The sequence below is a fragment of the Hemiscyllium ocellatum genome, chromosome 29 (assembly GCF_020745735.1).
Source record: "Hemiscyllium ocellatum isolate sHemOce1 chromosome 29, sHemOce1.pat.X.cur, whole genome shotgun sequence".
Classification (NCBI taxonomy): Eukaryota; Metazoa; Chordata; class Chondrichthyes; order Orectolobiformes; family Hemiscylliidae; genus Hemiscyllium; species Hemiscyllium ocellatum.
This window is the reverse complement of record NC_083429.1, coordinates 17,627,854-17,652,046: the sequence shown is the minus strand read 5'-3', so window position 1 is coordinate 17,652,046 and position 24,193 is coordinate 17,627,854. Positions and strand designations below refer to the sequence as shown.

Below are 24,193 nucleotides of genomic sequence, written 5' to 3'. Positions count from 1 at the left end.
GAAGAAAGAAACCACTGCAGTCATTAGAAGTCTACTTATGATCCAATGCAGCACATCAGCCTTCAGTTCACACTGACACAGAATCTCAAACTTTGTCACACCATCTAACTGAGCCTTTGAGGAGTCCCTATTTCACGCGTACATGAAGGATGATCAATTGGCTATTTCACTTTCTGACAGGGTTGCTTCTTAAATTTTTCTTGTGCCTTATCTGTACTCTCTTGCTCTTTGGCCAGCCAGTGTGACTGGAGGGGTCACAGATCAAAGGACTTCCTCATGAGTCTGCTCCTGGTCAAGTCAACCTAATCACGTCCAGGTAGCGGGCAGTTGAAAGAGTCAGATTCAAAAAGTGTGATGCTGGAAAAGCACAGCCAGGCAGGCAGCTTCCGAGGTGCAGGAGAATCAATGTTTCAAGTGTAAGCCGAGACAGTCATTCAGCCTGACTGCCTGCTCCTGCTCTAGGGTTATGTCTGTACCCAAGAGAGAGGGTATGTAGTGTCCCAAACACACCAGAGGCCTCTGGGTACCACTGGAGCTGGAACACAGTATTAACCTCCGACATGATGTGGGAGAAAGAGGGTACTCTCTCCAATACTGGCATGATGCCACCTCTACGAAATCCTCAGATTGATAATGAGGAGAGATAAAATCTTACCTATGCTTTGACCATTGTAGAACAGACCACTTGCCTCCTGACAATTTCTTTAAAAATGTAATATTCATTCACAGGATGTGGGCACTGCTGACCAAGCCAGCATTTATTCCCCAGAGACAAAACAAAAACACAAATGCTGGAATCCAAAACAGACAAGCAGGAGGCTGGAAGAACAGAGCAAGTCAGGCAATATCAGGAAGTGGAGAAGTCGATGTTTCAGACTGTGATTCTTCATCAGCATTTATTGCCATTCTAATTACTAGTGGGCTGCTAAGTGTCAACTATATTGTTGTGAGTCTGGAGTCTAGAACAAGGTAAGGATAGCTGATTTCTTCTCAAATGGACATAAGTGAACAAGATAGGTTTTTACAAACTGGTTATATGTTTGTTATGAGGCCACATGTTTAAAATTCAACTCAAATTTCATCATCTGCTGTGGTGGTATTCAATTTCACATTCTCAAAACATAGTTTGGGGTCCTGGATTACTAATCCAGTGATACTGCCATTACATTACGCCTCCTTTGTTGTTCCAAATCCTGGCCTGATCATTACTGTTTTAATATCAGAAGCTTGAAAACCAACTCATGTCAATTCTCTCCAGAGAGCATGAAGAGAAATCTCAAAGATCGCTTTTATATTTCCTGGTTAACTTGTGTTTCTTTTAAGAACGGGCAACATTGGTGGCTCATAAAATGGCTGAGGCTGATCACATGTTCACAATTACGAATGATTCTGAGACCCATGCTCTGTATATGCTTTGAAACTTCAGCTAAGAAGGCATTTAGTGCAGTTGCCTTCATTGCTCAGACTTTTGAGTATAGGAGTGCAGCATCATATTGAGGTTATACAGGATGTTGGTGAGGCCTCTTCTGGAGTACTGTGTGCAGTTCTGGTCACCTTGTTATAGAAAGGATATTACTAAACCAGAGAGAGTTCAGAAAAGATTTATCAGAATGTTGCCAGGAATGGAGGGTTTGACTGGAAAGGCTGGGACATTTTACTTTGGAGCAAAGGAGGTTGAGGGGGTGACCTTATTGAGGTTTGTGAAATCATGAAGTAAATTGATAAGATGAATGGCAAATGTCTTGTCCCTTGGGCAGGAGAGTTCAAAACTAGGGGGCCATGTTTTTCACAGAAACAAAAACAGAAGTTGCTGGAAAAGATCAGCAAGTCTAACAGCATCTGTGAAGAGAACTCAAAATTAACATTCGGGTCCGGTGACCCTTCCTCAGAATGCATATTTTTAACTCAAAGATCACACAATATCAGATTAAAATCCAATGGTTTACTTGAAACCACAAGCTTTCAGGCCCCGCTCCTTCCTCAGGCAGCTAGTGAAACAGAATAAACATAAACATAGAACATAGAACATAGAACATTACCGTGCAGTACAGGCCCTTTAACCTTCGATGTTGCATCGACCAGTGAAACCAGTCTGAAGCCCTTCTATCCTGCACTATTCCATTTTCATCCATGTTTATCTAATGACTATTTAAATGCCCTTAAAGTTGGCAAGTCTAATACTGTGGCAGGCAGTTCCATGGATCTACTACACTCTAAGTAAAGAAACTATCTCTGACATCCGTCCCATATCTATCACCCATCAATTTAAAGCTATGTCCCCTCGTACTAGCCATCACCATCCAAGGAAAAAGGCTCTCACTGTCCATCCTATCTAACCCTCTGATTATCTTATATGTCTCAATTAAGTCACCTCTCAACCCCCTTCTCTCTAACAAAAATATCCTCAAGTCCCTCAGTCTTTCCTCATAAGATCTTCCCTCCATAACATCCTACTAAATCTCTTCTGAACCCTTTACAAAGATTCCACATTCTTCTTATAATGCAGTGACCAAAACTGTACACAATACGCCATGTGCAGCCACGCCAGAGTTTTGTACAGCTGCAGTATGACCTCATGGCTCCAAAACTCATCTCCTCTACTAATAAAAACTAACACACCGTATGTCTTCTTAACAAACCTATCAACCTGGGCGGCAACTTTCAGAGATCTATATACATGGACACTGAGATCTCTGTGTTCATCTACACTACCAAGAATCTTACCATGAGCCCAATACTCTGCATTCCTTTTGCTCCTTCCAAAGTGAATCACCTCACACTTTTCCACATTTAACTCAATTTGCCACCTCTCAGCCCAGCCTGCAGCTTATTTATGTTCCTATGTAACCCACAACATCCTTCAGCACTATCCACGACTCTACCAACCTTAGTGTCATCCGCAAATTTACTAACGCATCCTTCTACGCCCTCATCCAGGTCAACTTAAAAAATGACAAACAGAAGTGGCCTCAAAACAGATCCATGCGGTACACCACTAGTAACTGAACTCCAGGATGAACATTTCCCATGAACCACCACTCTCTGTCTTCTTTCAGCTAGCCAATTCCTGATCCAAACCACTAAATCATCCTCAATCCCGTGCCTCCGTATTTTGTGCAATAACCTACCGTGGGGAACCTTATCAAATGTTGTACTGAAGTCCAACAGGTTTATTTGAAACCAAAAAACTTTCAGAGCCCCCACTCCTTCCTCAGGCAGCTGGTGAGAGAGGTACATCACACATAGAATTTATAAGTAAAAGATCAAAGGGTTATACACCTAATACAAATATATTGAACACACCTAGATGGCTATTAAATCTTTAATCAGTAAGAATACAAATGTAGGTGTTCATTGATTAATATGCAAATCTCAGAATTTTTTTCAAGTTACTGCCCTGAGATAACTTAAGGTTTTATCAGTAAAAGGTATTAAATCTCAGGTCAGACAATGCATTTAAAGTGTCAGGCCTTGTTTTGAGTCTATTTGTGTCTCAATCTGGAGTCAGACTGGTTTTATTTCCTAAGTAGGAATTTCTAAAATGTCACATGAACTGACTGTCTACAGGTTGTGTGCTTTTTGAACAAAATAGAATGCATCTACAAACACAAATCCGCAATCACACCACATCAACAGCTTTACCCTCATCCACCTGTTTGGTCATCTTCTCAAAGAATTCAGTAAGATTTATGAGGCACAACCTGCCCTTCATGATACTGTATTGACTATCCCTAATCAACTTATTTCTATTGAGGTGAATATAAGTCCTATTATCTTATAATCTTTTCCAACACTTTACCCACAACCAAAGTAGGGCTCACTGTGTTATAATTAAAATGGTTGTCTCTACTCCCCTTCTTGGAAAGGGGAACAACATTTGTGTCCTCCAGTCTTCTGGCAGTATTCCTGTTGACAATAATGACATAAAGATCAAAGCCAAAAGCTCTGCAATCTCCTCCCTGGCTTCTCAGAGAATCCTCGGATAATTCCTATCTGGCCCAGGGGACTTATCTATTTTCACACTTTTCAGAATTGCGAACACGTCCTTCTTGTGAACCTCAATCCCATCTAGTCTCGTATACATCAGCCATCTAGAACACACCAGGCACAGAATTTATAAGTAAAATATCAAAAGGTCACTTATGGTTATTTAATGTTTAATCAGTTAGAACAGAGACACAGGTCTCGATTGATTAATGTGTAAATCCCAAAATTTCTTTCAAGTGACTGCCCCAAGGTAACTTAATTTTGTCAACATAACAGTGACGTCTCATGCATTTTAAACGTGAGGCCTTGTTTCGAATCTGTTTGTGTCTCAACCTGGAGTCATGCACACAGACACACACACCCAGAGACACACACACACACAGACACACACACACCCAGGGAGTGGGGGTTCTGAAAGCTTGTGGTTTTAAATAAACCTTTGGACTTTAACCCAGTGTTGTGCGATTTTTGACTTTGTGCACCCCAGTCCAATGTCGTCACCTCCACATCATATTTTAAAGTCAGAGGAAAAAGGTTTAAAAAGGACATGATGGGGCAACGTTTTTACACAGAGAGTGGTGTGTGTGGAATGAACTGCCAGGGAAAGTGAAGGATGTAGGTACAGTTACAATGTTTAAAAGACATTCAGGTAAGTTCATGGACAAGAAAGGTTTTGAGGGATATAAGCCAAGCGCAGGTAGATGGGACTAGTTTAGTTTAGGAACAAGGTCATATAGCTGGTCGGTTTCTGTGCAGTATGACTCTGTGACTCTGAGAGACTTGGAGGTGTGCCAGTCAGTTTCGGACAAAGGAAAATATCAGAACCTGTGAAGTTAAAATAGGTGCTAATGCTGTTACAGTTACCTCATCATTTTGCCATGGAAACTCTGATGGGAAGGGTCAAACTATACATACATGTTGTGTGTATTTAAAAATCACACAACACCAGGTTATAGGCCAAAAGTTAAGATCTGATGAAGAAGTGGAGCTCTGAAAGCTAGTGCATCCAAGTAAACCTGTTGGACTATAACCTGATGTTGTGTAATTTTTAAAGTTGTAGTATGTTTAGATTTATCTTCCCCATCCGAATTTCCATTGTGAGATGGTGTGCCTGGCTGTGCATTGACAAACAGATACTTACCTCCCAATTACGATCAGCACAGCTGCGATGGCCCAGATAGGTGTGGGGCCCAATTCATACAGCCTGATTTATCCCTCCTCTTTGCATCGTTCTGTTCTCGTGCCCAAAACTACCAGCAAAGAGAACTTTTAATTGGTTTCAGAGGAATAAAGTTTGTTCCTCCCCATTGAACCTAGCTGAAGAGTAGCACAATTTTGGCAAAAAAGTGAGACATTAATCAACCACTTTATTGCCCAAACAGACTTCAATCCCCTCAGCACCACCATTAAGTTCACTACAACTTGCTGATCCTTGCTCACTGCTTACAAAGAATCATCAATATTCTTGATAGATTTTTCTGGTGACAATTCTGCTAATGCTGCAACCACAAGTCCACATTGTGGAAGATGCAATTCCAGCCCACAGGATTCGCAATGGGGTTAATGGCTTCTGCCCCTTTCAATCTGCACCCTGTTTTTCATAAATTCATTGAGTGTGGAACCAGTCCATCCAGCCCATCAACTCCACACTGACCTTCCAAAGATCACACCCCCACCCTATAACCCTGCATTTCCTAATCTACCTAACCTGTACATCTTTGGACTGTGGGAGGAAACTAGAGCACCTGTGGAGTATGTGCAAACTCTACACAGACAGTTGCCCGAGGGTGGGATCAAACCTGGGACCATGGTGCTGTGAGGCAACAATGTTAACTACTGAGCCACGGTGCCACCCTGAATTTTGCCAGTGCATTTATACAGCGCCTTCACAAGGTCAAGATCACATCCAAATTAGCATTCTAGATGATAACTACTTTTCAAAGTGTAGCTGCTTGTTGTCATCACAAAATCACAGAAATGTTACAGCATGGAAGGATGCTATTTGGCCCATCATGCCTGCCTTTGACAAAGACATTTTGTGCACAGCAAGGTCCCACACCCTGATATGATTATGAGTGATGATCAGCTGTTTTCTGCTGGATTGGAGTTGGTCAGGATACTTTAATCATGACTTCACCTGGAAGGAGTGCTTTAGGCTATGGGACCTTGAGAAAAGAGGAGGTAAAATTCCCCAAGGTTACAGTGCTGGAAGAAACTGGGTGCATATCTGCATAAATTATAAATGAGGAAGCAGTTAATAATGGAAAGCAGTATCTGAGGCCTCATTAACACAAGCATAGAGTTCAAAATCAAGGAGTGATGTTGAACTGATGTAAGGCATTGATTTGGCCTCAACTGGAGTATTGTGTCCATGAAGGCATCAAAAAGGATATACATAAGATTGACAAAAAGGGGTCTAAGGATAAGGACTTTCTGTTATAAAGGTAGGTTGGAAAATTTGGAGAAATTTCCTTGGGGAAGAGGTGATCTGAATGGGGGTAAGTTTAAATAATGTATTAAGAAGGGAGTTAGATATTTATTTGTAAAGGAACATTGTACAGTGTTACAGACAAAAGGCCAGAGAATGGTATTAAGTGGAGTGCTCTTTCAGGGAGCTAGAGTAGACGTGATGGGCTGAATGACCTCCTTTTGTGCTTTAACAATTCATTGATTCCATAAATGGACAGGTATTGTACCTCTTGTGTTGGCATTGGAGAGTTCTGTGGAGAGGTAATGAGATGTCATGGATGATGGTGTGATGAAACTGTTCCTTTAACAAGGTTAGGTTGTCCTTGGTTTTTTTCAGAGAGGTTGTAAACGACACATGTTCCAAAATGTCTGAGGTTGGATGTGTTCTAGGGACAATTTCTTTACAGCTAACAGATACTGCCTCAGGCAGATGGGCTTTCAAATTAAAAAAAAGCTTGCATTATAAAAGGGGAGTGGCCAGTTCTCCAAGCTCAGCTATTCTCTGGTCGGGTTTAATTACAGCAGTATATGTGCGTGTAAAGAAAGGCTGCCAGACTCTCTCTCTCTCTCTCTCTCTCTTTCTCGGACTTCACTCCTATAAGAACTTGTGTTTCATTTTACCTTTTGTGCCAAGGGGTTTTATGGGGATTGTTGCAAATATTTTGAAACAGCATCACTAAGTTGGGATAGTCTGTTGGGTTTTCGGATAGGGTAGGTTATTCAGTATTCTGTTTTCTGTTCTTTGTTTTTCAGTAATCTTGTAAATAAGTTCTGTTTTGTTTAAAACCAAGTAGTCTGATCAGCGATTCTCTCCTGGAACATCCACTGTACACCTGCTTAAAATGAAATGGCAAAGTTAGGATCTGGGATACCTACTTAACATGTTTTGAGAGGGTCTGGCTGGTCCATAACAATGGGGACAGAAACCCTCTCCTCCTTCTACTTTGCCCAAATGTGGACAATACTGTAGGAATGTCCAGAACAGTGTCCACCTATCAGCCTCCACATTCAGGGGTGTTTGCTATTTCTGTACATTTGTATTTTGGGTTTTGAAGTTACTGAGCTTGGGCACTTTCTTATTGAGGGGCTTTGATGGTTATTAATTCTGTGCTACTACAATATGCGCTGATTGGCTTTTCAGCTATGATACGCATGGTCTTACAACTCACCTGCATCACATACAACTGTGTTAAAATTGAGTAAGAACATGAGGGAGGAGCTGGCCAGAGTTGATTGGAAGGGGAACATAGCTAGGAAGATAATGAAACAGCAACGGCAAGGATTTCTGGAGGTAAACAGCAGAAATTCATTCCAAAGAAAAGAAACATGCTAATGGTGGGTGAAGCAATCATGGCTGATGAGGGAAGTCCAAGACAGCATAAAAGCAAACTGAAAAGCAGACAATGTGGTAGAGATTAATAGGAAGCCAGAAGATTAGGAAGCCTTTAAAAACCAGCAGACAACAGCTAAAAAAACAGTACATGGGGTGAAGATGAAATGTGAGAGTAAGCTAGTGAATGCTAGAAAAGAAGATTGCAAGAATTTTCTTTATATATCTCCAAAGTAAGAGAGAGACAAGGGTGAACATTGGACCACTGGAAAATGAAGCTGGAGAAGCAGTAATGAGGAACTAGAAATGGTGAAGAAAACTTTGCATCAGTTTTCACAATGGAAGACACCAGCACCGCTTCATCAAGGGGAGGTCGTACCTGACTGGTTTGTTAGAATTCTCTGAGGGGGTAACAAACAGATTAGTCAAAGGAGAGCCTGTGGACATGATCTATTTAGATTTTCAGAAAATCTTTGACAAGGTGCAACACAGGATAAATAAAAGCCCATGTGCTAGAGTCAATGTTTTGGCATGAGTAGAGGTTTGGCTGACTGGCAGAAGCAGAGATTGGAGATAAAGCATTCCTTTTAGCCAGTAACTAGTGTAGTTCCGCAGGGGTTAGTTTTGGGACCATGACTATTCAAGTTGTACATTAATGATCTGGATGATGAAACTGAGGGAAGTGTTGCAAAGTTTGCAAATGCCACAAAGATAGATTAGATTTAGATTACTTACAGTGTGGAAACAGGCCCTTCGGCCCAACAAGTCCACACCGACCCGCCGAAGCGCAACCCACCCATACCCCTACATATACCCCTTACCTAACACTACGGGCAATTTAGCATGGCCAATTCACCTGACCCGCACATCTTTAGACTGTGGGAGGAAACCGGAACACCTGGAGGAAACCCACGCAGACACGGGGAGAACGTGCAAACTCCACACAGTCAGTCGCCTGAGGCGGGAATTGAACCCAGGTCCCTGGCGCTGTGAGGCAGCAGTGCTAACCACTGTGCCACCGTGCCGGAGGGACAGGTAGTGTTGAGGAGGCAGGAGATTGCAGAAGGGATTGGACAGGCTGGGAGAGCGGGCAAAGAAGTTGCAGATGGAATACAATGTGGGAAAGTGCAGCGTTATGCACCATGTTGAGAAGAATAGAGGCATAGAATATTTTCTGAATTGGGAAAAATGTTGGATATCTCAAACACTAAAGGACTTGGAAGTTCTCTTGGCATCATGGCAGCCTTCAAACTCACCAACACACTAAAACAGTAGCTAATGAACTTGAAAGACCCTATACAGACAACAAGCAAAACTAATGTCATTTACTAGATACCTTGCAAGAACAGAAATAAACACTACATTGGACAGACAGGCAGAAAATTAGCCCCTAGGATACATTAACATCACTAGCCACAAAAGGACATGACCCACTCTCACTGGTATCCTTACATACAGATGAAGCAAGACACCACTTTGACTGGGACAATACATCCATCTTGGGACAAGTCAAACAGAGACACACACATGAGAATTCCTAGAAGCATGTCAAACCAACCGGAACTTGATCAATAAACACATTGACTTGGATCCCATTTAACACCACCTGGAAAAAGAACACAAAATTGCATCACGACAGGAAAAGATGCCACCACATGAAATGACATCACCAACCCAAGGAAGCCTAAACACATAAATAGGAAGTGGGCATACCACCGGTGCTTCATCTTGAGGTTCACTGATGATGTTGCCTAGTTTAGTGACAAAATGTCTGAAAACAAGCCTTCTAGCTCAGTGAGCAAACCTATATCCAGGATATCTGCAGTTCTGTGGCTCTGCTTAAGTTTGAGACAATGCTCCATCTTAGGGAATGTAGCATCCAAATTGTGTACTGTATGGTTTTTTTCTTTAAATATACCAGGAAGTAATAAATCTCTGACCATTTCTTCTTAATGGAATAATTAACCTTACTACTTTAAAGATATTTTAAATTTCTATCATTTCAATGTTACTTATAACCTACTGTTTCTTAAACTTTAAACTTATTAAAGTTGTATTCATAAATGCTGTTTTAAATTTAACTACTATAGAGTTCACCATAGTCTGTGCAGCACTCTTCATTTGTCAATCTTTTATAACCTCTTTATTAACATATTTAGTTCTTCAATAGAGCTTTGCAGTTTATTACTGCCAGGTCTGTTGTGATTTGCTACTTTCAAATGTTTTCAGAAAATTGTTCCTTTCTAATAATGTATTTCAGTACGGCTTACTGGTTTGTTGAGTTGCGAAAAGCACACCAGGTCAGGCATCACCTGAGGAGCAGGATAATTGATGTTTCGGGCAAAAGCCCTTCATCAAGAATGACGCTTGTGGGTCGAGGTGGGGAAGAGATAAATGAGAGGGAGGTGAGGCTGGGAGAATGTAGCTGCGAGTGCGATAGGTAGGTGGAGGTGGGGTAATGGTGGAGGTGGGGGCAATGCTAATACTTCAGAGAGGAAGGTGGAGTGGATAGGTGGGAAGGAAGATGGATAGGTAGGACAGGTCATGAGGGCGGTGCCGAGTTGGAAGGTTGAAACTGGGGTAAGGTGGGGGGAGGGGGAATGAGAGTTTCAGAGAACATCTTCAGGACACCCGTACCAACCAACCCCATCACCCCATGGCCGAACACTTGAACTCCCCCTCCCCCTGCAGGTCCTGGGCCTCCTCCATTGCCACTCCCTAACCACCTGGTGCCTGGAGGAAGAACACATCATCTTCTGCCTTGGGACCCTCCAACCACATGGCATCAATGTAGATTTCACCAGTTTCCTCATTTTCCCTCTCCCTATCTTATCCCAGTTCCAAACTTCCTAATCAGTACCGCCATCATGACCAGTCCTACCTGTCCATCTTCCTTCCCACCTATCCGCTCCACCCTCCTCTCTGGCCTATCACCATTGCCCCACCTCCACCTACCTATTGCACTCTCTGTCATTTTCCCCTTATCCACACACCCCTCCCATTTATCTCTCCACCACCTCGGCTCACAAGCCTCATTCCTGATGAAGGGCTTTTGCCCAAAACATTGGTTCTCCTGCTCCTCGGATGCTGCCTGACCTGCTGTGCTTTTCCAGCACCACACTCTTGACTCTGATCTCCAGCATCTGCAGTCCTCACTTTCTCCTACTGCTTTGTTGAGCCATTTTCAGAATTTCCCATCTTTTGAAATGATCAAAATCATGGCAATCAGCTTTTTCAAGGGTCTTCCCATCTTCTGCAGTCAATATAGTATTTTCCCATTTCTTTTTGAGTAAAGTGGATATTTGCCTGATTTCATGCTATTTCGTTTACACAATGTTTTGATTAACAGTCTCTGGTTGCAATGAGTAAATCTTCCATTATAGTCACAACTTAGCTGAGTCTCAGTTCTTTTACTAATTTCCGAATTTTTCATCTTCTGCTAATATTTTTCATTAGATTTTTTTTTTAAATTTGTTTGTTTTCAGAGCAAATAATTTTGAAGCCTTCATTCTTTAATCAGTATAGTTTAAGTTTCCTCTCTGGTCCTTACATTGTTTCTTGTAGCTATGCCTCATAGTTCCGTTTTTGTGTGAGGTCAGAACTTTCTTTGATACTGCCTTGTTTTCCCTTTCTGGTCATTGTGCCATTTTCATAAAGTTGTTCCCTCTTTCCTTAGGCATCCCTAACTTTATGTCCTGGAATCTTTTTCTTGTTTCATAAAAGGTCTCTGTATTTTCTACGCCTTTTCTCTCTCTTATTAGCCAACCCTCCTACCTTATTGCTTTTTACAGATTCTGAATGAAGTCTTCTCTCTGAAGTGCTGACTTTTTTTGTTGCTTTCACAGCTGTGGCTATCTCGCTTGCTCTCTCTCTCTCCGTCTCTCTCTCTCTCTCTCTCTGTTGTGAATGGCATTTCAGCTGCTGAATAATTAAAACAACAATGCTCTTAAAGTGGTAACAATGATTTGGAGGTGCTGGTGTTAGACTGGAGTGGACAAAGTTTAAAAATTGTACAACAACGGGTTATAGTCCAATAGGTTTATTTGGAAAAACAAGCTTTCAGGGCACAGCCCCTTGAACAGATAGCTAGTGGGGCTGGATCATAACCTCAGGTTATCTCGGGAATGTGACTTGAAAGAGGTTTTAGGATTTGTATATTAATGAATCGAAACCTGAATCCCCATTCTACGTTATTAAAGACTTAACAGCTATCTAGGTTTGTTCAATACATCACATCAGTTGCATGACACTTTGAGCTTTTACTATAAATTCTGTGTGCTGTGATCCTGCCCTATTAGCTACCTGACAAACTGTGCTCCGAAAGCTTGTACTTCCAAATGAACCTGTTGGACTATAAGCTGGCGTTTGTGTGATTTTTAACTTTAAAGTGGTAAGGCAAATGTTTGAACTATTTTTCTTTTCTTCTGATCCTTATGGATTGCTTCTCATCGTGGTGAGAGTCAGATCACAACCTTTGCAACCACATGGTATTTTTCCTGACAGTTACACCTGATACTTTATGATATTTGTCCCCTCTAGCTATATGTGGCACTTGGCAAAGGCTGCTTGAGTCTGTTTGCCACCGTTGACGCTCCCTTGTCTTGGGCATTATCTAATGATTATTATGGGGAGTACACAATGGAAGAGTATCTATAGATGAGGGACCATTTCTAGATAATACAAAGCGTTATTACATAATAACAATAAGTACTGCTGCATTTGGTAAAGCATAATCAATGGGACTTTCAGGAAATAGTGCACATACATCTGCTCCCTTCTAAAGCTAATGTATAACTCCATGGCTCCACCAATGCATGGCATCGGCCAAATGCATGGAGTCAAAGGGAAATGAATATTAACCACTTCAGAACCATTATCTTGAACACCAGGTAGCCAATACATTTATTTCTTTGGTCATTAAGTCACAGAACACAAAGTGGAGAAAGATACACTTAACAATTATTTGAAACAATAGTCAGAGACATAAATTACAATCACAATAGATGATATTTAAGAAATTGATCTGAAAGTGTTGAAGGTTATTTCGACACAGTTACTGACCGAATATAACCTGAGACTTGAAGAAAAGTAAAGCATTGGCAATGCTCTAACTGAAAATTAAAAGGATGGTTGAGTAAGGGCAAAGTCTCAATTGTGAAAAAGTCAGATGAGGTAAATAAACATAATGAGAGGCAAAAGGTTAATCGAAAAGAAATAAATAATAAAAATCATTCTGAAGCATTAAAGATCTTACAAAATATATTTTTACATTGTGGTGGATGAAATATTCGATAACAAAGCAGAGTCGGAGTGAATAAATTTATTAAAATTTTGAGCTGAAAGAAAATTAAAGGAAGTGGAATGCAAGGAGAATGTGATTGAAGTAATTTGGATGTTAAAAATGGAGGGAATAAACTGGAAATGGGAATCGACGAAATAGGAGATTGAAAAGGTTAGGGATCAAACTGCAGATTGGAGTGTCCTTATGAAAGACCTCTGCCCAGAACATCGATTTTCCTGCTCCTCAGATGCTGCCTGACCTGCTGTGCTTTTCCAGCACCACTCTAATCCTCACATTTGGAAAAGATTGGACTTCTTAGGAGTACTCAGCATGTAGTGTAGAGGTCTTGTCTCACAAATTTGAGTTGTTTGAGGAAGATGATGACTATGATTGGTGAGGGTAAATCAGCATATATTGTCTACATGGACTTTACTAAAGCATTCCACAGGATCACTCATAGTAGGTTGATCCAGAAAACTAATTCACATGGAACCCACAGTTAGTTGGTAAGTTGGGTTCAAAAATAGCTTGGCTATAGAAGATAGACGATAGTTGAAGGGGGTGTTTTTCTGACTGGGCATTTTTGATCTCCAGCTTCTGCAGTACCCACTTTTGCCTTGCAGATTGGAGTGGGACTAGTTGAAATAATAGTGCTATTCCACTTCTGCCTATCCTTCCTAATTGCCTCATTCCCAGTTACTCATCTTCCCATTCCTCTTTTCCCTATGAGTCATCAATCTCCACTGCCTCATCCCTCTTCCCATTGCCCCATTCCCTGCTGTTCCCCACTATCCTTCTCCACAATGCATCTCTTTCCATTTGCTCCCCTTCCCTGTTCCCAACTGCCTCTTCCCCATCACTCAACTCCCAGCTATATTTGCCCCTGTCTTATAGAAAAATAATGAGTTTTGAATTAATGTATTATGATCAGATGAGAAAGAGTATAACTGGTTCCTTTCTTTTCGGCTTCCTCAATTGATCCCAGAAAAGCTTTTTAGCTCAAAGGTAAACTCCCTCCAGTTGAAAGGTAGCTGGCTAATAATAAGGAACCAATCACAAAGGTTTTCTTGAGTTAAAGAAAAGAGCAAGTTGATGACCTACTATCCAAGAAAAGCCATTCGTGTAACCTCTGTGGAGTCACTTGCCCTTCATATGAATGCAAACACATAAAGTTAAAAGAGTCCAGTATAGTGCAATAATGTCCAACACAATGTAAGATAAAATAATCTGTACACTTCAGGGTTCTTTGTGTGTCATCGAGGCGTAACCTTTTAATCTGACACCAAGGTTAGTTAATTGGTTTCTTGGCTGCAGTCAACAGTAGTGATTACTGCGGTTATTTTTAAAAAGTTCTCAAATATCTGATGTTTTTTCCAAATCGGTGCTGTCACTGGGCACTTTTCCTCTTGGTGTGGAAACTACCTTCTCAGATCTGAATGTGGAACTTTATTTATTTCAGTCACCCTGAAATAGAAGCAGTTTGTTTATTCCATGTCTGCAGTGAGTATTGCTTGCAGGCTGGTAATTGCAGTGGAGGTATCATCTCCAACATGTGAGACCTCCCTTAAATAGTTTCATCAAAAGAATTGCAGAGGACTTTTCACACTTCCCATGCAAACTGACTATCTAATTTCATTGATCTTGGGGAAAATATTCATTTCAGGTCACACTATCGCTGTTAAATCTGTGTTGATTTCATGAAATTTGCACAACCTGTGACCGTTATTAATCCACTTCCTCTGTCTCCATTCATAAATTCTCTCCTTTGCCCAGGAGTGAATCTACTCTGTCTTCTTGCTCCTAATACAGTATATGGTTATTAATTCATCCAGACCCTGATAGAAGCTCAATGAACTGGATCTAAACATTAACTTTGCTTTCTCGCCACAGATTCTGCAGGACGTACTGAGATTTTTCAGAAAGTTCTGTTTTTGTTTCAGATTTCCAGCATCTGCAGTTTTCTTGGTTTTTTTTCCCCTGGTTGAAACTGAATTGACAAAATCAACATTTCTCATATCAAAGCTTTATACTATCTTCCACTACCAAAGTATGGAACCATGATTTGCACAAGTCAGCCAGGTACTGTTTCTGTTTGAGAAAGCTTTGTATACTCTTTAGCCACAGGTGAAGGCCCAGAAAACCAGAGAATAGCAAATGTTGTTCCTTTGTTTAAGACAGACAGCAGGGATAAATCAAAAGATTATAGGTTGGTGAGTGTTCCATTAGAGGTAGGGAAATTATTGAAGAACATTCTTCAGGACAGGATTTCCTCACATTTGGAAAAGATTGGACTTCTTAGGAGTACTCAGCATGTAGTGTAGAGGTCTTGTCTCACAAATTTGAGTTATTTGAGGAAGATGATGACTATGATTGGTGAGGGTAAATCAACATATATTGTCTACATGGACTTTACTAAAGCATTCCACAGGATCACTCATGGTAGGTTGATCCAGAAACTAATTCACATGGAACCCACAGTGAGTTGGTAAGTTGGGTACAAAAATAGCTTGGCTATAGAAGATAGACGATGGTTGTAGGGGGTGTTTTTCTGACTGGGCATTTTTGACCAATGGTGTTCTGCAAAGCTCAGTGTTGGGACCTCTGATGTTTGTAATATATGTGATTTGGATGAAAATGTAGGTTATCTGATTTGTAAATTTGCAAATGACTAAAAATTGGTGGAGTTGTGGATGGTGAGGAAGATCGTCAAAGGTTACAGCATGATATAGATCATTTTGAAAGTTTTCGAGTAAAAAATGAGGTCTGCAGATGCTGGAGATCACAGCTGCAAATGTGTTGCTGGTCAAAGCACAGCAGGCCAGGCAGCATCTCAGGAATAGAGAATTCGACGTTTCGAGCATAAGCCCTTCATCAGGAATGAGAGAGAGAGAGCCAAGCAGGCTAAGATAAAAGGTAGGGAGGAGGGACTAGGGGGAGGGGCGATGGAGGTGGGATAGGTGGAAGGAGGTCAAGGTGAGGGTGATAGGCCGGAGTGGGGTGGGGGCGGAGAGGTCAGGAAGAGGATTGCAGGTTAGGAGGGCGGTGCTGAGTTGAGGGAACCGACTGAGACAAGGTGGGGGGAAGGGAAATTAGGAAGCTGGAGAAATCTGAATTTATACCTTGTGGTTGGAGGGTTCCCAGGCGGAAGATGAGGCGCTCCTCCTCCAGCCGTCGTGTAGTTGTGTTCTGCCGGTGGAGGAGTCCAAGGACCTGCATGTCCTCGGTGGAGTGGGAGGGGGAGTTAAAGTGTTGAGCCACGGGGTGATTGGGTTGGTTGGTTCGGGCGGCCCAGAGGTGTTCTCTGAAGCGTTCCGCAAGTAAGCGGCCTGTCTCACCAATATAGAGGAGGCCACATCGGGTGCAGCGGATGCAATAGATGATGTGTGTGGAGGTACAGGTGAACTTGTGGCGGATATGGAAGGATCCCTTGGGGCCTTGGAGGGAAGTGAGTGTGGAGGTGTGGGCGCAAGTTTTACATTTCCTGCGGTTGCAGGGGAAGGTGCCGGGGGTGGAGGTTGGGTTGGTGGGGGATGTGGATCTGACAAGGGAGTCACGAAGGGAGTGGTCCTTGCGGAACGCTGATAGGGGATTTTGAAAGTTGAGCAAAGAAAGGGCAGAGAGGGTTTAATCTGGGCAAGTCTGAGGTGATGCATTTTGGGCGGTCAAATGCAAGAGGAAAGCATACAGTGGCGGAACCCTGAGGAATGTTGATCTGCAGAGTGATCTTGGGCTCCATGAAAGTGGCAATATAAGTGGATAAGTAGTCACGAAGGCATGCAACATGCATGCCTTTGTCGATCACTGTAAAAGATGGCAAGTCAAGTTGCAGTGTATCAAAAATCAGCATCATTTGGAGTATTTTGCAGAATTCCAGTCAGCGCACTATCGGAAGGATTTGGTGACTTCGGAGAGGACGCAAGAGAGATTTAACAAGATGTTGTCTGGATTGAAGTACATTAGGTATAAGGAGAGGTTGGACAAACCGTGTGCGACTCACTTGAGCTCTGATGAGAATTCATCTAGACTCAAAATGTTAGCTTGCTCTATCTCCATGGATGCTGTCTGACCCACTGTGATCTCCAGCATTTGTTGTTTTTGGACAAAGTTGGATTGTTTTTGTGACAGCATTGGAGGCTAAGGAGCGACCTGATAGAAGTATATACAATTATGAAAGGCACAGAGAGGGCTGGATTGTCGGAGTCTTTTCCCCAGAGTGGAAATGTCAAATACTAGGGCCATAGGTTTAAGGTGAGGTTGGAAAGTTTAAACAAGATCCACAAGGCCAGTTTTTTTTTACCCAGGACTGGAATGAACTGCCAGGCAAGGTAGTAGAAGCAAATACATTAGCAACGATTAAGAGGCATTTAGATAAACACACATGAACAGGCAGAGAATCAAGAAATATGGACCATGTGCAGGCACATGGGATTAATTTAGAATGACATCATGGTCAGCACAGACTTGGTGGGCCAAAGGGACTGTTCCGGTGCTGTATCATTCTGCTTGTTCACAATATTGTTGAATATCTGGAATCATGTGGGAACGTTGTGCAGTCAGTAGTTTAACGGGAGTATGACTGTTTGTTAGTGAGTATGACTGTACTTTCATGAATATGACTACTTTATTGGGAGTATGACTGAGGGAGCAGGAGCTGATTCTCATGGTCAAGTGAGCCTTGAAGAAGTCATGAGGGGAGAAACTAGATCACAGTTCCAGATCAGTGGTAGGTTCAGGGGGAGCTTTCAATAATGATTGAATCAATAACTTAGGGAAAGGAAGGAAGCAGGAGGGGTAGCTGAACACATGAGCTCAATCTCAGTGATGAGGAACCTTTTCCTATACCTTGTTGGAGGTGACCATGGAGGAGATAGAGCAATGAGTTTAAGACAGTCATAAAGTAAAAGGTGGTTCATCCAGGAATTTTGAGCATTTCAGCCAAATGAAGGAATGTCTTGCTAGTGCTTTAAGTTGCCCAACCTGATCTAACAATGAATAGATTTAGCCAAATCCATTCAGATTTGCTTAAGTTGGACTGAAAGGAGTACAGATGAGACCCATGCTAGAGTGAATGTTCATGGTGAGTGAGTGAGAGAGAGAGAGAGAGAGAGAGAGAGAGAGAGACTAATTTGGGGATTAGGGCATCAAATATCTTGGTGAAAGTATGGTCAGAATCTGCTGAAATGTTGTGATGAATAGGGACCCAATGGTTTGGATTTTGAAAATGCAAGTTTAAGTGAATTGGTGGATCATTTCTTTTCATCCCCAAGGCTGATGCAGGAAGAAACCTGGTTGGTATTGGTCAGGGGTGCGGGACTGTGGATAAATAGTGAGACAAAGAACTGATCAGAGATCGTCTTATCTGTGACTGACCTGATGGGAGACAACTGAGATGATAAGGTCAAGGGAATGTTGTGAATAAAAGCGGGGGGGGGGGGAGCGGTGGGGGTGGTGGGGGGTGGGGTGGGGGGGGGGGGGTGGTAGGTTTATAGAATGAGAGAGTAAGAGAGGATAGCAAGTGAATTCAAAAGAACAGACCATAAGAGGCTGAAATAACTGTGGATAACAATGGGATTATCATCCATTTCACTGTCCACTTGGCATGGTCGGATCGTGCGAGCCAGCAGAGGTAGCCAAGCTGTGAAAGGAGCTGTGCCCTGGTGTGTGTCAACTTCAGAAGAGGAAGCAAGAAAAATTAGCTGGAGAGTGAGCAGGAGCAGCAATATAGGATTAACGCCAGTTCAAGCAGATTCATGGCTTCATTTCTATTTGATGTGACTAGCTGCTGAGCTGCCTAACACAGTGCCTTTGAATGCAGCTTGTTTTAAGCAGCTCTCTATAGCCTGACTGTTTCACATGCAGCATTCTATGTGGTGTCTGATATCAGGCAGATTCTGCAGTCTACATTCTCAACAAAAACAAAATACAGCCTTTGCCTCAGACACACATGGTTAAAATATGCCGACACTGCTTCCAAGGAAAACATGCAGAAACTTTCCGATCTCGTGATGTTTTTGAAAATGTGCTGTGCTCCCTGGCTTTAATTTGAGTTGTATAGTAGTGCTTTGTGTGCAGGAATGCTTGCTTGTGGAGACAGTCAGAATTTCCTCTTGTGCTGACACCATGTTTACTTTCAGTTTTTAAAATATATGCTGATTTTGATCTTTTCTGTGGATTGCTCTGATTCTCGGGCGTTGTGTGACCCACGCAGAAGTCAGAATGGTCCTCAACAATTGGTTGCAATGGAAAAATTTAAGTAAACTGAAGGAATGCTTAGAAGCTGAACTTGTATCAGGGTGTGATGTCTGATATCAGGCAGACATCAAAGGAAGTTAGGAGTCATTGGGTTAGTTACGGAAACTTATCAGAACCACAATCTCAAGCCGTCTCTCATTTTGTTGGGATTTCTCAATGACTCATTGAGCTCCATTACTCAATCATTTTTAAAGGGACTGTATCAAATTCATTGGTTTTCCTGCAATATCTTTTCTTTCTTTCTCTACTTTTGCCATTATGGACAATTCAGCAACTTTCTGTTGAACCCACAACAACATAGAGCCAGGAGTTAATGTCACTCCGAACCTTAAAACTGTCAGTGATGGGTGGATTGCATAGATGAACATCCACTGCACTGAGCAGGTCAAGCAGCATCCAAGAAGCAGGACAATCGACGTTTCGGGCAGGAGCCCTTCATAGGGGTCCTGCCTGAAACCTCGATTTTCCTGGTCCTCTGATGCTGCCTGACCTGCTGTGCATTTCCAGCATCACTCTAATCTTGACTCTAATCTCCAGCATCTGCAGTCCTCACTTTCGCCTATCCACTGGACAGAGTCAGTTGGATTTCCTTCTGGAAGATAGAGCAGGGAAATAGGGCAGATTGGTTGCATGACACTGAGGCATCACGTACTCAAAGGGCTAAGTGACCCCTATGCATACTGACTTTATGAATCAGTGAATATGTTTCTCTATATGACTAAATGTCTTGATTTACCATGCATCTATTAACATAAGAATTGTATATCATGTCCTGAGTCATTCTCTAACATCTGCAAAGTTAATATACATGTCTAATTAGATGTCACCAAACAATTCAATTCATCAGCTCTGCCCAGAACTCCAAACCTCTCCAAATGTCCAGAGTTCCATGAACATGCTGGAGTAGGGGTAGAACCTTTGTCACTTTAAGTCTCATCCTCCAATTGATAATATCTTGGTTGATCTGTTTATGACTTGGACTTAACTTTGCTGTCTCCTCCATACCTTTTGACTCCCTTGTCAATCAACAATCAGTTTTAAAAACATTTAATGATCCAGTCTCCATTGCTCCCCAGGGGAGTGAACTCCACAGACCCCTGACCCCCTGAGAGAAAAATAAATGCTCCTCAATGTTGCCTTTAATTAAACTTATATCAGTTAGACTTTTCAATGTTCTTTCAGAACCATTTCTCATTTTCCTCATAATTTCTAAACTCCAAAGCCATTGTGAAACACTCTCAAATCTATTAGTTGCTCATGAATTATCTCTGACTGCCTTTGATCTGAACCTGAGGTGTTTCTACGTCTCTATTGTACCACAGAACAGACATTGCTTGGACAATGCAGCACACCCTCTCTCGAGCCGCAAGTGTCAGCTCTCAATGCTCTTGAGTTTAATTTGAATCCTTTGCTTTATTTATTCTGAAGTGAGAGGGCTGCCTTTGAGCCAGAGCTGACAGAGGTGAAGTTAAACATTGATATGATATTAGCAAAACAAATGCAAGTGAACAGCCTCATTAATACATTTTTTTTTTCTAATCAACCTGCCCAGAGATCTTATTATACACCTCAAGAGCAAGTTGGACTTGAACCCAGCTCTCCTGGCTCTGATGGAGGGACATTATCACTGTGTCACAATCTTTAAAATGGTTATAGGAGGAGGATATTCAGCCCATCAACTTCATGCCACATCTCTGAAAGAGTCATATGATCAGTTATGAATTCTGCCTACAATACAATGAGAGAGTAGAGAGCCCAGGTTGGAGATTTACTATGAGCAAGGTGTGAAATGTTCACATTAAAAGGATGGGCAGGAGATGCTGGATTTGCTATGGATAGACTTTGTGTCTTAGTCTTTCTTTGGATAGAAAGAGAGGTAGAAAGTTCTACAGAGACCAATGGTACCACAGCTGTGGTCAGCAGAGGGGAAAAGGTTGGAATCCTCTGTAAGCTATCAGCCAGAATACCTGAGGAAAATGGTTCATGATCAAAGAAACTTGATAGTAACAATCTAAGGACTCTGGGAGATTTGCCCGACTGAAATTAGGACAAGAAAATCACTGGATTTGTCCTTACTGCCTAAAGTCAGCTTGGAAATTCTGTGGAGACTGAGGATGACAGTATTTGATGGTGACAGGATATTACAACCTAGAAGTGTGAACATATGTGTAGCTAGAAGTGACTGTAAACTGTGATTTATACAGATTGTACCCCTGACAAGAAGACAAAAGAGAGAGACAGAGAAATCGATAACAAGACAGTGAAATGACAGGATCACAAATGGAACCCAATCTGTGGAACCTGTAAACAGATAGAGCTGAGGATGAAAAGGTAATGCAGGGAAACAGATAATGGCTTGGATGGTACACACTTCCTATTTAAATTATGGAATTAGCAACTGACTTTTTTTCTCTTTTTAAAAGCAATTATGACTATTGTGATGTGCATTTAACATTAGTCAGATTTATTAGTGTTAATAAGCTTTATTATTGATAAGATTTAATATCAGTAACAGCAGATAAACCTACTCTAACCTCCTGACTGCATGTCCTAGGTCACATATGAAGTCCAGAAGCTCATGTCCTGAATAAGGCGTTGTCAGTCCCTGGGTTTGGGAACACGGTGTCACTGTAGTGAATCTGTGTGGTGTAGCCCAATGACAGCACATTTACAGATGGATGTCACATTGCAGCTTTGAGAGTATTCAGCTAAAAAACAAGCTGTCAAGGTGAAATCGCCAGGTAGTGCAGGACTTCCCTGATAGCATCCCACTCTCTGGACAGTATTTACTTCCAAATATGCATAATTGTGATCATTTAACTGGAAGTGTAGCACCACTTGTGGTTCAGCTTTACATTGAATCTTAGAATCCCTACAGTGTGGAAGCAGGCCATTTGGCCTATCGAAGGCATACCAACTATCTGAAGAGTGTCCCACTCAGACCCTCCATTTCAGTAACTTTGAATTTCCCATAGCCATCCACCTAATCTGCACATCTTTAAGCAGGGAGATGAGATTGATTGTGATGGGTTACCCTTTGTAACACTTGACAAGACAGACTATTTAATGCTGAGCTGTGACAACAAAGGCATTTTTCATGCATTGCATGTGGTCTGTTGATAAAAGAGTTTACAATGTGATATTTTCTTATTTCGTGAAAAATTATTATCTTCATGTCTTAGGGTTTGATATTAAGAAGATAAGGTTTAAACTGTCTGTTTAGTTTAAGGTAAAATGGACTAATGAAGAGAGTTGAATGACTGGGGATGAGTTCTAATCAACAAAAAGTCTGTGTTACCATGGAGACCTGGGTCAAGATTAAGATTTGCTGACATACCTGAAAGCAAAGGCAGGAGAAGCCGGGCTGACTGTGGACGAATGTCTGGTCTCTTAATATTTTGGACAGAAAGATAAACAGAGAAGAGGGGAGAGAGAGAGAGAGAGAGAGAGAGAGAGAGAAAGAAGTCCCACCATAACAAAAACGATGAATGGCCACCACAAGGACAAGACTGCTGGAGGCCAAGAGGCAGTATACAAGAGGGAGGACAGTCTCTGCTACAAGAAATATGTTCTGTTGTAATCTAAGGACTGTGAAAAAAAATTGCCTTGGTGAGGCCAAGAATAGAAATTAGCTGTGAGTGATTTACTGGTGAAAGTCAGTTTGGTAATTTTCAGAAGACCTTTGAGAGTCACAGGACATTGCAACTCATCAAAGAAGAGAGATATGAACTCTATGGAAATTGTGTCAATGGACTGTTTCCCATATTATTTTAATTCTTTGGTGAGTATCTTGTAATGTATAAACATATATATATATACTTATACATAAACATGTACACAGTACATGTATGTGTGTGGCAAGGGGTTATCAATCATGATAAGCACTAATAAGGGTCCTCTTTTCTATTTTATGTAGTTTAGGGCATTAATTGTTTACTAAATGATGCTTTACCAACATTGCTTTTAGTTTGCAACACTTAAAGTCTTAAAAGTTGAGACCTGCTTGTAAAATTTCTCAATGTCCACCACTGGGAAATCAAATATCTTATAAATTTATCGGTTTCTAAGGGGATCATAATGAAGCTGAAACAAAGAACATGGAGTGATTTTCAGTTGCCAGAGGGACTTTGAGTGTCCTGTTCTCTGTTAATGAAGATGGCTTTAATTTAATTGCTTTAATGATGAAATAAACAACAAGAGATGTGTTTACACAGTGGTTTTGTAACTAGTGAAGGTGATAGAAATGCTACTTACAAACAAAAAACAACTTCCATTAATATCATGAAGATGTCAAGGAGTACTTCACATTTTGTGAATGTTTGCACTGTTCTCACCAAAGGACTCAGTATTCTGTTAAACTGCATTTCACAGCATTTGTAAATCATACCAAGATCAAGCAATCCAATATTTCGCTTACAAAACATAAGTAATTGATATGATTAACTGGTGCAGAATGAGTGGGTTTGAGTACAGCACTGTATACCCAGAGACTCCAGTCCTGGCATAGTGAGATAGATAAATGTAGAAAGAGCTGACCTGAGACAGACAATGCTACACAGTGAGCTTTCATATCAACCAGAAATGAGGTGAGCAGTCAGTAGTAGCAATTTGCATTATTTAACGCCCTTATTACAGACAAACATTCCTTTTGTTTATTCATAGGATGTGTGTGGCGCAATTTATTTATTGTTCATGCGTAATTGCCCAGAGGGCAGTTAAGAATCAAACACATTGCTGTGGGTCTAGAGTTACATGTCGGTCATACCAAGTAAGGATGGCAAATTTACTTCGTTTATGAACATGAGTGAACCAGATGTGTTTTTGCAACAATTGAAAATGGTTACATGGTCATCATTAGCCTGATTTGGAGATGC

At 41.5% G+C, this 24,193-nt stretch overlaps 1 long non-coding RNA gene across 1 annotated transcript in view; it reads left to right on the top strand.

Annotated features, from left to right (window-relative positions):
* Nucleotides 1–826: 826 nt before the first annotated feature.
* Nucleotides 827–24,193, top strand: part of LOC132829700 (uncharacterized) — a 63,367-nt gene continuing 40,000 nt past the window's right edge. Inside the window, exon 1 of the long non-coding RNA XR_009646260.1 lies at nt 827–969. This is a non-coding gene — a long non-coding RNA (uncharacterized LOC132829700). The remainder of the gene's footprint in view (nt 970–24,193) is intronic.